At 39.4% G+C, this 16,872-nt stretch overlaps 1 protein-coding gene across 6 annotated transcripts in view; it reads left to right on the top strand.

The window, feature by feature from the left end:
- Nucleotides 1-16,872, top strand: part of LOC101413597 (zinc finger protein 699-like) — a 132,474-nt gene that overhangs the window by 56,561 nt on the left and 59,041 nt on the right. Inside the window, exons 5-6 of one of the 6 annotated variants that reach the window (XR_011647787.1) lie at nt 4,652-4,801; nt 8,861-9,480. The exons of 1 other annotated variant lie outside the window; for it this stretch is intronic. The gene's annotated coding sequence lies outside the window, so the exon portion shown is untranslated. Of the gene's footprint in view, nt 1-4,651; nt 4,802-7,775; nt 8,802-8,860; nt 9,481-16,872 lie in introns of those variants that run through there. 4 more of the 6 variants (XR_009184109.2, XR_009184110.2, XR_009184117.2 and 1 more) reach the window with 4 other exon arrangements.

Below are 16,872 nucleotides of genomic sequence, written 5' to 3'. Positions count from 1 at the left end.
TGCTCCTGAGTGTGATGGAGTTGGACTCAGATGTGACCTCTGTACACATGCCTTTTTTGGCCCTTTTACTGAACCTGTGGATGGCACTGGGGTTGGTGCCTGCTCAGGACTTTCTATGTGCTAGCTGGGCCCTGATCCTCAGCAGAATTGCGGCACCTACTCCAGTTTGTTGGCCTTGCCCAGGTTGGCTAACAGGGAGATGATGATGGTTGGCTGCCACACCAGGAAGCTGAGGGAGTCTACAGCTGTGGGCAGGGGAATTCCATCCATTAGCCATGTGGGATCTGGATCCCCTCTTGATTTGGAGCTGGAGTGGAAGTCACCATTCTGGGGACCTCAGGATGGAGGAAGATAGTGTGGATTAAAGTGGACTTACTGGTATTCTACTGTGCAATTGTTGTGACTCTAACAATGGAAGAAATTGTGTCATCGATGTAGAGACAGTGACTGTGAGAGTTGCTGGGGACAATGATGTTGCAGGGACAGATGCAGGACATTATATGTCCTGCATTGGCCTGCTGGGTGGACTGGAGGAGTGTACACTACAACATGGACTGTGATCCATGCTGTGTGGTAATGCTCCAGAATGTAATCACCAAATGTGGGGAGTGTACCACACTGATGAGGGAGGTTGTCAATGTGGGAGGAGTGGGGGGTATGGGGAATGGGGTAAATGGGAATCTCATAGTTTTTATTGTAACATTTTGTGTGATTTATGTATCTTTTAAAAAGAATAAAAATTTAAAAAAGCAAATCTGTTCGTACAGATAAGCAAGGACATTATATATTATTAAAAGTGGCAATTCAGGAATAAATACCAATTATAAATATATATGCACCTAACCAAGATATATGACACAAACACTGGCAAAACTTAAATTATAAATAGATATCTCTACAATAATAGTTGGAGACTTCAATACACCACTCTCAGCACTGAATAGAGTATCTCGAGCAGAGGATCATTTAAGAAACAGAGAACCTGAATAATATGATAAATGTACTAAACCAAATAGACATATACAAAGCATTGGACCCTGTATTAGTCAGCCAAAGGGGTGCTGCTGCAAAATACCAGAAATTGGTTGGTTTTTATAAAGGGTATTTATTTGGGGTATGAACTTACAGATACCAGGCCATAAAGCATAAGTTACTTCCCTCACTAAAGTCTATTTCCACATGTTGGAGCAAGATGGCTGCTGACACCTCTAAGGGTTCAGGCTTCCTGGGTTCCTCTCTTCCAGGGTCTTGCTTCTTTCTGGGTTCAGGTCCTCTTTTTTCCACAAGGTCAGCTGTAGACTATCAGGCAATTGGCTCTGTCTCTGTGGGGTTTCTGCTGTGTCTAAGGAGTCATCTGTATTCCTCTTTGTTCTCCTGGCTCCAGCTTAAGGCTTCAGCATCAAACTCCATCATCAAAAACCCTCAATTCTGTCCTTTCCCATGCCTTTTATCTGTGAGTCCTTACCCACCAAGGGGCAGTGGCTCAATGGCCTAATAAGGTGGCCCAATCAAAGCCCTAATCATAATTAAATCATGCCCAGGTACAGACCAGATTACAAACATAATCCAATATCTATTTTTGGAATTCATGACCATATCAAACAGCTACAGACCCCCAAACAGGAGACTATACATACTTGAGTGCTCTTGCATCTTTCTCCAGGAGAAATCATATGTTGGTTCACAAAGCAGATCTAAGTAATGGTAACATGGTCAAAATTACATAAAGCACTTTCTCTGATCATAATGGAATAAAGTTTTAAATCAACAAGGGGCAGAAAAAGAAAATTCACAAATATATGGCGATTAAACAATATTCTTAAATAATCAGTGGGTCAAAGAAGAAATTGTGAGAGAAAATGAGAACACAGCATATCAGACCCTATGGGGTGCAGTGAAGGCAGTGCTGAGAGGAAAATTTATAACCCTCAATGCTTATGTTAAAAAAGAAGAAAGAGAAAATCAATGACAACTACACAGCTGAGGAACTAGAAAAAAAACAGCAAACTTCTGAAAGCAAGTAAGAGGAATGAAAAAACAAAGATCAGAGCAGAAATAAATGAAATTGAGAATGACAACAATAAAAACTATAGAATTAACAAACCCACAAAGTGTTTCTTTAAGATTAGCAAAATCAACAAACCATTAGCTAGAATGACAAAGAAAAAGAGAAGATGCAAGTAAAATAAAAATGAAAACAGGGTCATTGTAACCGACCTCACAGACAAAAGATCATAAGAGGATTCTGTGAACAACTGTACACCAACAAACTAGACAATGTAGATGAAATGAAAAATTCCTAGCAACTGACCCTAGAAGAAAGAGAAGACCTCAACAAACCAATCACAAATAAAGAGATTGAAACAGTTATCAAACACCTTCCTAAAATGAAATGTCCAGGATCAAATGGCTTCAGAGATGAGTTCTACCAAGCATTCAAAGATTTAATACCAATCTTAATCTCTTCCAAAACATTGAACAAGAAGGAACACTACCAATCTCATCCTATGAGGCTGATATCAGCCCAATACCAAAGCCAGGTAAAATTATGAAAAGAAATTAGAGACCAATTTCCCTAATGAATATGGATGCAAAATTCCTTGGAAAAAATCAACTACAACACATTAAAAGAATGATTCATCATGATCAGGTTGGTTGTATACCAGGCGTTCAAGGGTGTTTCAACACAAGAAAATCAGCATAATACACCACCTTAATAAATCAAAGAAAAATCACATGATCCTATTTATTGACACAGAGAAGGCATTTGACAAAATACAGTATCCTTTCTTGATAAAAATACTACAAAAGATACAAATTGAAGGAAACTCAACATGATAAAAGCAATATATGAAAAATGCACAGCTAACATTGTACTCGATGGTGTAAAATAGAACTTTCCTTTTGAGTTCAGGAAAAGGACAAGGATGCCCGTTGTCACTTCTGTTGTTCAATATAGTGCTAGGGATTCAAGCTGGGGCAAGAAAAAGAAAAGGCATCCAAATAAAAAGTAAGATGTAAAACTTTTGCTATTCACAGATAATATGAGTGTCCTGAAAAAACTACAACAAAGCTGCTAGAGCTAATAAATGATTTCAGCAGAGTGGCAGGATAAAAGATCAGTTTGCAAAGTCAGTGGTGATTCTATACACTAGTAATGCACAATCTGAGAAGGAAGTCAGGGGGAAATGCCATTTTACAGTAGTGACTAAAAGAATCAAATATTTAGGAATAAACTTAACCAAGGATGTAAAGCACTTGTATTCAGAAGACTACAATGCCTTGCTAAAACAAATTTTAAAAGACTTAAATAATTGGAAGAACATTCCATGTTCATGGATAGGAAGACTAAATATCATTAATATGTCAATTCTACCTGAATTGATATACTGATTCAGTGCAATCCTGATAAAAATTCCACCAGCATTTAAAAAAAAAACAAATGGAAAATCAATTCTCAAACTTATTTGGAAGGGTAAAGGACCCAAAGCCAGAAACATCTTAAAAAGGAAAGGGAAAGTTGGAGGACTGTCACTTCCAGACTTTAAATCATATTACCTAGCTACAGTGGTAAAAATAGCATGGTACTGGCATAGAGATAGACACATAAAATGATGGAACCAAGTTGATGGTTCAGAAGCAGAACCTCACATTTTTATTTTTTATTAGCCCCCAATTTTTTATTTAAATTTTAAAATAAAATAAATTTTCTCATTTTAAAAACTAATATCATTATTTAATTTTCTTATTAATTGTATTTGGCCCTTTTATTGGCTTCATTTTTGAAGAATTTGGATCACAGTAGGGTGAAAACTGATGGGGAGGATCTTTAGTGTGGGGTGTCACTGATGGAGGATACATGGGAGGAGGTTCACTTGGCATACATATAAGGCATATAAATGTGTTCAAATGTTCATGGGGCATCGTCATGGTGGGTGGAGATTCACACAATAATGGAAAGAATATTGAATTCCCCTCCTGGGGAGCTCTGCCACATTCTCTAATGGAACAGAACAGCAAGAATCCCCCAAGTACAGAGACAATGGCTAGTGAAGGAGGATGGTCCATTGGTGGACCCTTTATATTGATAACTGTGTTTATGAACCGTTACCCTTGAAAATGAAACAGTCTAGTATTATAGGGTGTCTAAGAATTACCTCTCAAAAGTCTCACTGTTGCTCAAATGTGCCCTCTCTCTAAGCCAAACTTGGCATATAAATGCAGTAACTTCTCCGCAGCATGGAACATGACTCACAGGGATGAGCCTCCCTGGCACTGAGGGATTACTACTAAGTACCAAATAGCAATGCAAGTGGAGAAAGACCTTGACCCAAAGGGGGAAAAGGTAAAGACAAATGAGTTTATATAGCTAAGAGACTTCAGAGTGAGTTGGAAGGCCATTCCAGAGGTTATGCTTCTGCACATCTCAACAGGGTCTCATTGCCAAATTAGACACTACTCCAAATAGTGGGGCTCCTGAAGGCTCTGGAGACATGCAGGCACTATGGTCAGGGCAGATAGCTCATGAATTTGGTACCTTGCCAGTTGGTCTTACTTTGGGGTTTGTACTCCCCATTGTGACAGAATTGGACTCAGTTGTGGTTTCTCTAATCATGGCTCTTCTGTTTCTTCTATTTGTATATATAACGAGTTGGAAGTTGTATATCCAAGAGACTTGAATCTTTGGGCTGTCCATGTGCCAGCTGGGCCCTGAACCTCAACAGAGTTGCAACACCTCCCGAGTTCATTGGACTCACCCAGGACAACTAACACAGAGATGATGGACAACCACCATACCAAGGTGAAAGGGCCAGTCTCTGACTACCTACTCTGTTGCCATTTTCCTGGAAGTCCTAGCACTGATAAAAACTTTTGAAAAACTAGAAATAGGAGGTATCTTTCTCAACATGGTAATGCATATTTGTGGATAAAACTACAGCTAATTTCATTCTCAGTGGTGAAAGACTGGAAACCTTCCCCTGTTATCAGAAACAAGACAAGGATGTCCACTTTCACTATTTCTTTTCTCTATTGTACTGGAAGTTCAAGGGAAAGTGATTTGTCAAGAGAAATGAAAGGCCTCCAAATTAGAAGTAAAACATTCCCTATTCACACATGACATGATCACACACACACATACACAAAATGACATAAAATATAGAAGGAAGCTCTAGAGCTAATAAATTCTCAAAGTAGAAGGGCACATTGTCAATATACAAAAGTCAGTTTCTGTATAACAACAAAGAGCATTCTAAAAAGGAAACCAAGTGAAACAATTCCATATTAATTAGCAACTAAAAGAATAAAATATCTAGGAATAAATTTACCTAAGGATGTTGTTGGGAATTGAATCATATACAGAACAAAAGACATGTTAGAGTCTTAACCCATTTCCCTGTGAGTGTGAACCCATTTGTGAATCGTATCTTTGAATGCATTTAGGTAAGTCAATGTGTGGACTCACCTGTGAATATGATCCTCATGATCCTATTTAGATAAGTCCAAGTTGAATCATGGTGGCCCTTAACCCATATTTCTGGAGCCCTTACAAGAAAATAAATTGAATAGGGAAGAAGGCAGAAGACAGAATTCAGGAGAAATGAGAAAAGGCCAGAGAGGAGTAACAGATCGCCATGTAAAGAACTCTCATCAACACAATATTAAGTACACCAGTAGAAAGTATGGCCTTGCCAAAATCTGGATTTTGGACATCTCTTCAAAACTATGTTTAAACCAACATGTTCTGCAGTATTTGTATTAGTATTTGTGTTTGTATTAATAGCTCTGGGAAACAAAGACAGATACAAATGATGTGTACCTGGAAAATTACAGATCCATTACTGAAAGATGTTAAAGACCCAAAAAAGGGAAAAGTCTTCCGTATTCGTGGGTTGGAAAAACCACATAATGTCGTTTATATATCCTGTGCAATCTCATTCAAATTTCCAAAAACCTTTGTGGAAATGAAAAAGATAATTATCAAATTCATATGAAAGTGGAATTGTATATGAATTTGAGGACTGCTATTTCCATTCTTGTAAAAAATTCTTTTGGGATTTTCATAAGTATTTCATTGAATTATGGATCACTTTGGGTGGAAATGACATCTTAATATTTAGGTCTTCTTTAATTTTGTTCAGTAGTGTTTTGCAACTTTCAATGTACAAGTACTTAAACTCTTTGGTTAAATTTATTCTTAGCTGCTTTATTCTTTTAGGAGCTATTATAAATGGAAATGTTTTTAAAATTTCTATTTGAGAATACTCTTTGCTGATGTATAGAAAGACATATGATTTGGGGCTATTAATCTTGTAGCCTGCAGTTTTTCTGAAATTTTTAGTTCTAGTAATTTTCTTGTAGATTCTTTGGGGATTTTCTAATGATCATAAAGGATTACGTCATCTGTGAATAGAAATAGTTTCACACCTTCCTCTCCAGTTTGGATGCCTTTTTTCTTCACAAATTCCTCTGGGAAGGACTTCCAGTACAGTGGTGAATAGCAGTAATGAAGATAGCCATTCTTGACTTCTTCCTCATTTCAAGGAGAAGACAGACTTTCACCACTGAGTATAAAGTTAAGAGTGTTTCCCCCCCATATATGTCCTGTGTCATATTATTGATGTTGCACTCTAACCCTATTTTTGTGAAAGATTTTTATCATGGAAAGTTATTAAATTTTGTCAAATGACTTTTCTGCATAACATAGATGACCATTCTGTTAATATGGTGTATTGATTCATTTTCTTATTTCAAGCCATCCTTGCATTCCTGGGATAAATCCTCTTAGTCATGCTGTACGGTTATTTTATTATGCTGGTGAATTTGATTTATTTAATTAAGGATTTTTGCATCTATATAAAAGATAAATAATGTTCTGTTATATTTTTTTCTGGTATCTCTATCTGACTTTAATGTTAGGGTAATGTTGGCCTCATAGAATGAATTAGGGAGAGTTCTGTTTTAGTTTGCTAGCTGCTAAAACAAATGCCATGCATTTAGTTGGTTTAAACAATGGCAATTTATTGGCTAATAATTTTGAAGCTAGGAGAAGTCCAAAATGAAGGTATCATCAATCAATGTTTTCCAACCAACTGATTTTTGGTTTCTTTGTACCTAGTTTATTTATTTCACAATTTATCATAAGCTGCAAGGAGAAACAAGGCTGCACCTGCCATATTTAATGTGTAAATCTATTCTGTTAAATACCTAAGTTCATTGCTTTCAAGTTTTCCTTTCCATCTGGCAACAGATCTCAATTTCATCAAGATTTCTGCCACTACAAAACAAGGATCACCTTTCCTCCTCTTTCCTTTAACACATTCATCGTTTTCTTCTAAGGGCAGATAAAAAATACCTTTAGCATCCATATTCTAGCAATAGTCTCTTCAAGCAATCTAGGATTTTTCTATCAGGCACCTCACGATTCTAGCCATTACCTGTTCACTAATTGCAAAGCTGTTTCCACCTTTATTATTATTATTATTATTGTTTTTTGGTATTTGCCAAAGCAGCACCCCACTCTTTGTAGCAAAACTGTTTGTTTCCTGGTTGCTGATACAAATACCATTGCAATGGGTTATTAGTTACACAATAGGAATTTATTGGCTCATTGTTTTGAAGCTAGGAGAAATCCAAAATCAAGGTGCTACCTAGTTGATGCATCCTCCCTGAAGACTGTGACATTTGGGGGCTGGCTGCTGGTGATCCCTGGTCCTTGACCATTTTGTCACATGGCAGTGCATGTGGTGGTCTCTTTTGTCTTCTTTCTATCCCAGGCTCTGTTGACTTTCAAGTTTTGGCTTTTCACCTACAATCTGATCTATTGGACTTACCACACTCAGCTAAGATGGAGTTGAAGAAGGACAACCACCACACCATGGAGCCTAGAGGGATTACAACTGAAAATGGGAGGATTGCATCCAGCATCCATGTGGAATCTGAGCCTCCTCTTGACATAGAGGTGCAATGGACACAACCAATCCAATGTCCACATAGAAGAGGTGGCATTGGATTGGGAAAAGTGGACATGGTGGACGATGGGTATGGGGAAAGGCAGGAAGAGATGAGAGGTGGAGGCATCTTTGGGACATGGAGCTGCCCTGGATGGTGCTTCAGAGGTAATCACCGGACATTGTAAATCCTCACAGGGCCCACTGGATGGAATGGAGGAGAGTATGGGCCATGATGTGGACCATTGACTATGAGGTGCAGAGGTACCCAAAGATGTACTTACCAAATCCAGTGGATGTGTCATGATGATGGGAACGAGTGTTGTTGGGGGGGGGGAGAGGGGGGGTGGGGGGTGGGGCTGAATGGGACCTCACATATATATTTTTAATGTAATATTATTACAAAGTCAATAAAATAAAAAATAAAAAAAAAAAGTTTTGGCTTTTCCCTCTGGATTTCTCTCTCTGTGACCTTCCCTGTAAGATATTCAGTAATACAGCTGGGCCACACCTAACTGAGTTAACCTCACCAAAAGGGCCTATTTACAAACGTTCACACCCACAAGAATGGATTAAATTTAAGAACATGCTTTTTGGAGGTCATAGTTCCAAATCATCACATGTTCCCTCCTCAATTTTCAGGAAAAGTTTCAGAATGATTGGCATTCTCCTTTGATTGTTTAGTGGAATTCAGCAGAGGAGCCATTTTGTTCAGGAATTTTCTTCATTTGGGAGATTTTTGATCTGTTATAGGTCTGTTGCCATCTTCTGTTTCTACTGCTGTCATCTTAGGTAATGTGTGTTTCCATAAATTTGCTCATTTCATCTAGATTATTAAATATGTTGATATACAATTGTTCTGAGTATCCTTTTCTAGATATTTCTTAAATATTCTTCTAAATTTATTTTAGGGAAGCGTATTTGGCTCAATGGATAGAGCATCCACCTACCACATGGGAGGTCCAGGGTTCAAACCCAGGGCCTCCTGACCCGTGTGATGAACTAGCACATGTGCAGTGCTGATGCACACAAGAAGTGCTATGCCATGCAGGAGTGTCCCCCACATAGGGGAGCCCCACATGCAAGGAGTGTACCCCATGAGTAGAGCCACCCAGCACAAAAAAAGTGCAGCCTGCCCAGGAGTGGTGTCGCACACACAGAGAGCTGATGGAGTGAGATGACTCAACAAAAAGAGACACAGATTCTGGGTGCTGCTGACAAGAATACAAGCGGACACAGAAGAACACACAGCAAATGGATACAGGAAGAGACAACTGGGGGGGAGGGGAGAGAAAAAATCTTTAAAAAATAAATTTGTTTTATATTGAAGTTACTAGTTACTCAACACAAAAGAAGAAATCTGCTTTACTCAGTGGTTAAACTCCACCCCTTATTTTTTCCATTTCTCAATCCTGAGGGATTTGGGATGATGTCCACTCTCACAGGCTGAGAAGAATAGTAGATATTATGAGGCAGATGAATGGAATTCTTTTACTTGCAGTTGAAGACAATACTTGCATCCAGGATGATATTGGCCCATCATAATCATATTGGTAATTGGCCAGGGAAAACCCTAAAAACTGCAGAGTAAGGGTTGGCTGCATGTCTGATGGATTTCAAGACTCACCTGGCATCGGAACAATCCAAATGCTATAAACCTCTTAGAAATATACTAAACAGAGGCAAGGTGCTATCAGAGTAAGTATACCCACATCACCTTTCCTAAAAAACAACGGCTAAGTGGGGCAAAATCCTGCCTGAGTGAGCTGTTTTGGGAACCCACAAAGCAGGAGGCTTCAGGGCATCCATCTGGAGAGAGTGTGACAAAAAGAGTGATTGCTCAAGGTAAAACTGTGCGTTTCTGGTGCTTGAGGCCAGGGCTGTGGGACAACGAAGCCCTTCCCTCAGGGCAGGAAGCCACAACATTACCTGACCATTGCTGGTCAGTCAGATGGAAGAGACAAACTCCAAGAGTGGGAGTGTTCTGGTGAAGAGTTGAGAGGGATCTCCTGACCTATTGTCTGGACTCCCTTTTGTGAGCTTTGTGATGCATACCAGCAGGCTTGAGGAGAAACCAGGAAGTGGGGAGAGGTGAATCTGCTGAGGCAGTCTGATTTATCTAACCTCTGTGGGATAGAGAAAATTGGTCTGGGAGAAGGTGGAGTTAGGCAATTAACTATTCCTATGCAACTCACCCAAGGGAGGGGAAAGTAGGAAGTGCTTAATAAGCTTCCAAGAGCATATTTAGGGTTCCCAGCGGCATGTGGGTGTTCTCTCAAAGTTATTGAGTCATTTTTCTCCTGTGGTGAGTTAACTCACCAGTGTCCCATTTGAGTTTCAAAAGGGAACTGTCACACAGGATATTGCTTCCCGCTGCTCTGGGAGAGAAAACAAAAAAAGGGGGGGGGGGTGGAGAAGGACAGATTCCTAATTAGCAGTTGGTCCAATTGCAAAGAATCAATCCCATCCCAGGATTGAAGAACTAAGCAACCCAGTAGGAATGATTCACTGAGTGGAGGAGTTTTAGGCTTGAATATACAAAGTCTCTAGTTCAATTCCCAGCTCCTCTTAGAGTAGTTACACACTGGGATATTAAGCATCTAGCTCATATTTTAGGCCAGGGAAAATATAGACATTATACTATATACATATAGCTTTCCTTGGGCCTCTTATTTTTTTAAAGAAGAGTACTTTTGGTACATAATTTAACTTAGTTTACTCACTAAAACCCATTTCAAAATCTGCAGTGAGAAAGCTGCAGAGTAATTGATTGATAAACACTGGCAGCCTGAGAAGCTCCTTGGGGGCTTAACGGGGAGGTCTGTTTATTCTTAGTGTTTGGTTTACTCCTGGCTTGTGGGTTTCTCTCTCTCTCTTTTTTTTTTTTTTCTTGTTTTTCCTTCCTCTTGTCTCCCCCCCTCCTTTTTAATGAGGTGCTGTCAGTGTGTTTCTTCTTTGCTGCTGTGTCCCTCTTGGATTTCCACTTTTCTGTGGATACTTATTTCAGCTATCAATGTTATCTTTTTTCCCACCTACATCTTTTCTGTCATTACCCTCTTGCCTCATCACACTGGCCTTTTAATTCATACTATATTCTTCACCATATTCAGTTTCCCATTTCATTGTAGGTACTCACTTTTTTATTCCTATAACTCTACACTGCTTACATAAGTTTAATATTCATTCTCCTAGGTCTTATATGGTTCTTCTGCTAAGTTTTCTATCACTATTACTATTATAGTTTTTGTTTTCTGAACTATTTTGCTTTCCCTGGCCCTAATTTTTTGCTTCAAGGGCATTTAGACAACAAGGAAATACAATAAGAATAAAGTGTAAAAGAGAAAACTTACAAATATAGCAACTAAAAAAACCCACAAGACTAGAGGGAGAAGCTAATCAACTGAACAAACCAACAAAAATTGATAGAGTTGTGTTTAGGCGTTCCCAAATCCTGAGTGGGCTGTTTCAGGGGCTTCCAGGGCAGGAGGTGTCAGGATGACAATTTGGTGAGACAGTGACAGAAGAGATTCTTGCAAGAGGTAGAATTTTGGGTCTCTTACACAGAGGTCAGAAGTTGTGGGTGGGAACCTTCCTCCTAGAGCTGGCAGCCCAGCTGCAGTGATCCCTGAAAACTTTGTTGTGCTGAGGTGTTCCCAAACCCTGAGTGGGCTTTTCCGGGGGCTTGCAGGGCAGGAGGTGTCTGGATGTCGATTTGGTGAGACAGTTACAGAAGAGATTCTTGTGAGAGGTGGAATTTTGGGTTTCTGACACGGAGGTCAGAAGTTGTGGGTGGGACCCTTCCCCCTAGTGCTGGCAGCCTGGCTGTGGTGATCCCTGAAATCTTTGTTGTGTTGTGGTGTTCCCAAACCCTATGTTTACCAGATGCCTGGTTCCCAGGTCTGTATCCCCTAAACCCTGGTAGCCCATGCTCCAGAGACTCACACATCTTAAGTCTGCAATATCCCGGACTTCCCATTTCTGAATCCACTGCACCCTATGGTCCTTGATTACCCTAGCCCTCCATGCTTTTTTTTGTTTTTGTTTTTTCATTCTCCTTGAGCTTGGAGGAGTGTACCAGCTGACTTAGGGATAGTCTGGGAAGAAAGGAGAGGCGAATCTGCTGAGAAAGCCCAATTTATCCAAACGTCCTGGGATAGGGAAACATCCTTGGTCTGGGGGAAGGCGGAGTAAGAAAATCAATTAGACCTCCCCTAGCATACCTAAGGGGGACGGACTGTAGGATGTGCTATCCAAGCTTAGTGGCATTGGCATGGAGAAAGTGGCCATGGTGGCTGCTGGGGGTAGGGAGTGGGAGGAAGAAATGTGATGTGGGGACATTTTGGGGAGTTGGAGTTGTCCTGGGTAGTGCTGCAGGGACAGTTACCAGACATTGTGTGTCCTCCCATGGCCCACTGGGTGGACTGTGGGAGAATGTGGGCTGTAGTGCAGCAGTGCTCAGAGATGTATTCACCAAATGCAATGAATGTCTCATGATGATGGAGGAGGTTGTTGTGGTCAGAGGAGTGGGGTGAGGGGGTGGGGGGTATGTGGGGACCTCATATTTTTTGAATGTAACAATAAAAAAAAAGAAAAAATATAAAAAATAGCATATTTTGGGTTTCTGGTGAGGTGTAGGTACTCTCACGCTGGAAATAAAGTATCATAGTCTTCTATGTTGAGTTGATTCAAAAAGGACCCACTTGAATCTCCTACCAGACCCCTCATGCAGCTTTGCTGCTGCCCTGGGAGAGAGAGAAGTGAGGAAGGGAGAAAGGGGAAGGTCAGATCCCTAAGCATTTTAATTAACTGCAAAGAGGATTCCTAGCTTGAAACGTTGGTTCTTCTTCTTCTTTTTTTTTTTTTGGTCGTGGTTGCTACTATTGCATTGTCTCCTGGTCTTTTCCCCATTTTATCCCCCAAGTTCCTTTTTTGTTTATTTAGTCTTTTTCTCTTTGTTTCCCCCCTTTCCTTTGCCCCCTTCTTTTTTTTTCCTCTCTTTTTCTTCTTTTTTTATTTTATTTCTTTATATAATAGGTGCTGCAGGGAGTGCTTCACATTTGCTGTGTTTCCTCAAACTCCATTCCTCTTTTCTGTGTGTATTGATTTTGCCCACCTACACAATCCCCTTTCTCCTACATCTTTCTATCCTCTATCATCTGTTTCTCTTACATTCCACCTCCCTTTCTCTGGCTCCCAAATTGTCCGACTTATTTCTAATACCTTTGTTCTGTTTTCTTTTATCCACTCTTTATACTACTGTCTTTCTTTTCTCTTTCCCTCTCTCATGAAAACACTGGCCTTTTAATTCATACTATATTCCTCCCCATATTCAGTTGACTGTCTCATTATAGGTACTCTACTTACTGCTATAACTCTTCACAACTTACATGAGTCTAATATCCATTCTCCTAGATCTCACATTTTTGCTCTGATAACAGTTATTTCCAATACTACTTTATATATTTTCTGTTCTTATTTTGGTTTCCCTGGCCCTAATATTTTCCTTCAAAGTGAACTTACACAGCAACAATAAAATAGAATAAGAAGAACAAAGTTACAAAGAGAAGACATAACATGCACAAACAGCAACTAATTAATCCCCAAGACTAGACAAAGAAGCTAAGGAACTGATTAAACTCGTCAAGATAAAATGATGACCAGACAGCCACAAAAAACTACAAACCAAACCAATAATCAGGAAAACATGGCCAAATCCAATGAACAAATTAAAAACCAAAAGAAAAACAAAATTGGAGGAATCACACTACCTGACTTCAAAATATACTACAAAGCTACAGTAGTGAAAACAGCATGGTATTGGCACAAGGAGAGAAACACAGTCCAATGGAATTGAATTGCGAGTTCTGATATAGATCCTCATATATAGTCATATAATATTCAATAAAGCCACCAAAGCCTCTCAACTGGGAGAGAATGGCCTATTCAAGAAATGGTGCCTGGAGAACTGGATACCCATATGTAGAAGAATGAAAGAGGATTACCATCTCACACCTTATACAAAGATCAACTCAAGATGGATCAAAGACCTAAATATAAGATCCAAGACCATAAAGACTTTGGAAAGCAGTGTAGGGAAGCATCTACAGGACCTTGTAATAGGAAATGGCTTCATGAACTTCACACCAAAAGCACGAGCAGCAAAAGAACAAATAGATAAATGGGACTTCCTCAAAATTAAAGCCTTCTGCACCTCAAAGGACTTTGTCAAGAAAGTGAAAAGAACCTACACAATGGGAGAAAATATTTGGTAACTATATATCTGATAGGAGACTTATAAGCTGCATATGTAAAGAACTCCTATATCTTGAAAATAAAAAAGACAACCCATTTAAAAAATGAAAAAAAGATTTAAACAGACACTTCTCCAAAGAAGAAATTCAAATGGCTAAAAAATACATGAAAAAATGTTCCAAATCTCTAGCTATTAGGGAAATGCAAATCAAAACTACAATGAGATACCATCTTACTCTCATAAGATCGGCAGCTATGAAAAAAGCAGATGATTACAAATGTTGGAGAGGATGTGTAGGAAAGGGACCCCTCATCCACTGCTGGTGGGAATGCAGAAGGATCCAGCCATTCTGGAGGACAGTTGGTAGTTTCTCAAAAAACTAGCTATAGATTTGTCATATGACCCAGCAATTCCACTGCTGGGTATTTAACCAGTAGAAGTGAAAACAAGTGCACAAACCGATATATGCACACCAATGTTCGTAGCAGCATTGTTCACTATTGCCAAAAGTTGGAATCAACCCAAATGCCCATCAGCAGATGAATGGATAAATAAAATGTGGTATATACATAGAATGGAATACTACTCATCTTTAAGAACGAATACACTACAAACACATATGATAACATGGATGAATCTTGATAACCCTATGTTGAGTGAAGCAATCCTGGCATTGAAGGACAAATACTACATGACCTCAATGATATGAAATAAGTAAACCAAGCTGCCTCAGAGAGCTAGAGACTGGATAATAGGCTTATAGGAAATTGGTGGGTAGAGCTAGGGTGTAAGCTGGCACCTACATGGGTGAAATCTATGATCAGCTGGAGGTAAGTATTTGTACAAGGAAGGGATCAAATGGGGGCAGAGGGTTACCTTTGGGTGGAGCTTTGTGAGCTTGAGGAGGGCTAGGGATCGGAGGATGGGTAATATTGCTTGAGAAATTGGGAGGAACGTGGGGGAACATATGAACATAGGAGATTGTCAGATATTTGGTTGAGGGTATAATGCTGAGAAAACTTTTTCAAAAATGTAATAAGGAAGTTTACCTGTTTAAGCTGCTTAAAGGGGTAATCTCACCCAGAACAGGCTTCTATGGAGTGTGGGAGTGCTCATTTTATCATAGTGGGTTATATCATTGGATCAAGACCCATATAATGAGAGTGAAGGTATACCCACATCCTGGGGAGGACTGATGTTCTCAGATAGAGGGAACTGTACCTCCCGAGAGAAATGGTGGCTCCCAATGCATTAGGGCAATTGAGCATATCAAACCCTCAACACTGTTGCAAGTATCTCTGAACATGGCCCTTCAAGCAGTGAAGATTGACTATCATTGTGGGCCCTAAGGGGAGGGGAAAAATGTATTGAATAGATGGAATCAATGTAACTGTGTGGGCAATAGAAGTGTTCCACAAGACTATGCAATGATGGATATAAGACATGTTAAATTACACCAAAAATGTATAGGGGCCGATAAGCTAAAATGTGAATCATAATGTAAAACATAGGATAACTAAAAATTTAGAAAATTGTATAGTCTAAAATATAAACCACAATGTAAACCCAAATGTTACCTTGTTTTATAGCTATTGTCTCAATATCTGTACATCAGTTTCAGTAAATATACTATGAATATGTAAAAAGATTATTGCTGTGGAAGGGAAAAGGGCTTTATGTTGGATATGTGGGAATACTGTATATTGAATATATGAGTTACTGTGATCTAAAACTTTTGTGAAGACAAGCTTAATAATTAGAAAAAAAGAAAAAGAAAGGATGTTGACACTGAGGAAAAGATGGGAGAAGTTGCCTTGCCAATTTGCATACAGGGCAATACTTATTACAGTGATGGAAGGCAAAACATCAAAAACAAAGCTTTTGCATTTTTAAATTTTTTGATACCCCAATTTATTTTTACCTTAATTTTTCTAAATTAATGTGTATTCTATATCTAACCTTTAAACTCATCACTGTATTCCATTTTACTATTAATGGAACCTGGCAATATAATGGCCTTCATTTTTGAAGAAGTTTTGGATCACTGAGAGGTTCAACAATGGCAGGTGAGGAATACTGGTGTGGGATGTTATTGACAGGGGACACATGGTTGGCAGGGAGTTCTCCAGGGCATATATCCAGGGTACATAAAAATGTTTGGATATTTTCATAGTGGTTACAATTAAAAGCAACTGAGGGAGTGCTGAGTTCCTAGCCAGGGGAGCTCTGTCACATTCCCTAAAGGAACAGCAACAATCCCTCAAAAGAATTAGCCCTTGATACTAATGACTATGCTTGTAAGCCTGTGCACCTGAAATAAGAACAAGGCCTAGAGCTGCAGGGTGCCTAAGAGTTACCTCCTGAGAGCCTCCGTGTTGCTCAAATGTGGCCCGTCTTGAAGCCAAACTCAACATGTAAATGTGTTGCCTTCCCCCCAGCGTGGGACATGACTCCCAGGGATGAGCCTCCCTCGTGCCAAGGGATTACTATCAAGGACCAGCTGGTGATGTAACTAGAAAATGACCTTAAATAAAAGGGTCAACTCAGACCAGCAGAATATCTCAATCTACATATAATACCAAGAGTTAAAAATGCTTTTTGACCTGAATAAAAGGGGGAAATGGGAAGAACAAATGAGTTTATATGGATATGAATCTCCAAAAAAAGCTG

This window comes from Dasypus novemcinctus, chromosome 30 (assembly GCF_030445035.2).
Source record: "Dasypus novemcinctus isolate mDasNov1 chromosome 30, mDasNov1.1.hap2, whole genome shotgun sequence".
Classification (NCBI taxonomy): Eukaryota; Metazoa; Chordata; class Mammalia; order Cingulata; family Dasypodidae; genus Dasypus; species Dasypus novemcinctus.
The sequence above is the reverse complement of the archived record's forward strand: the minus strand, read 5'-3'. Positions and strand labels throughout refer to the sequence as shown.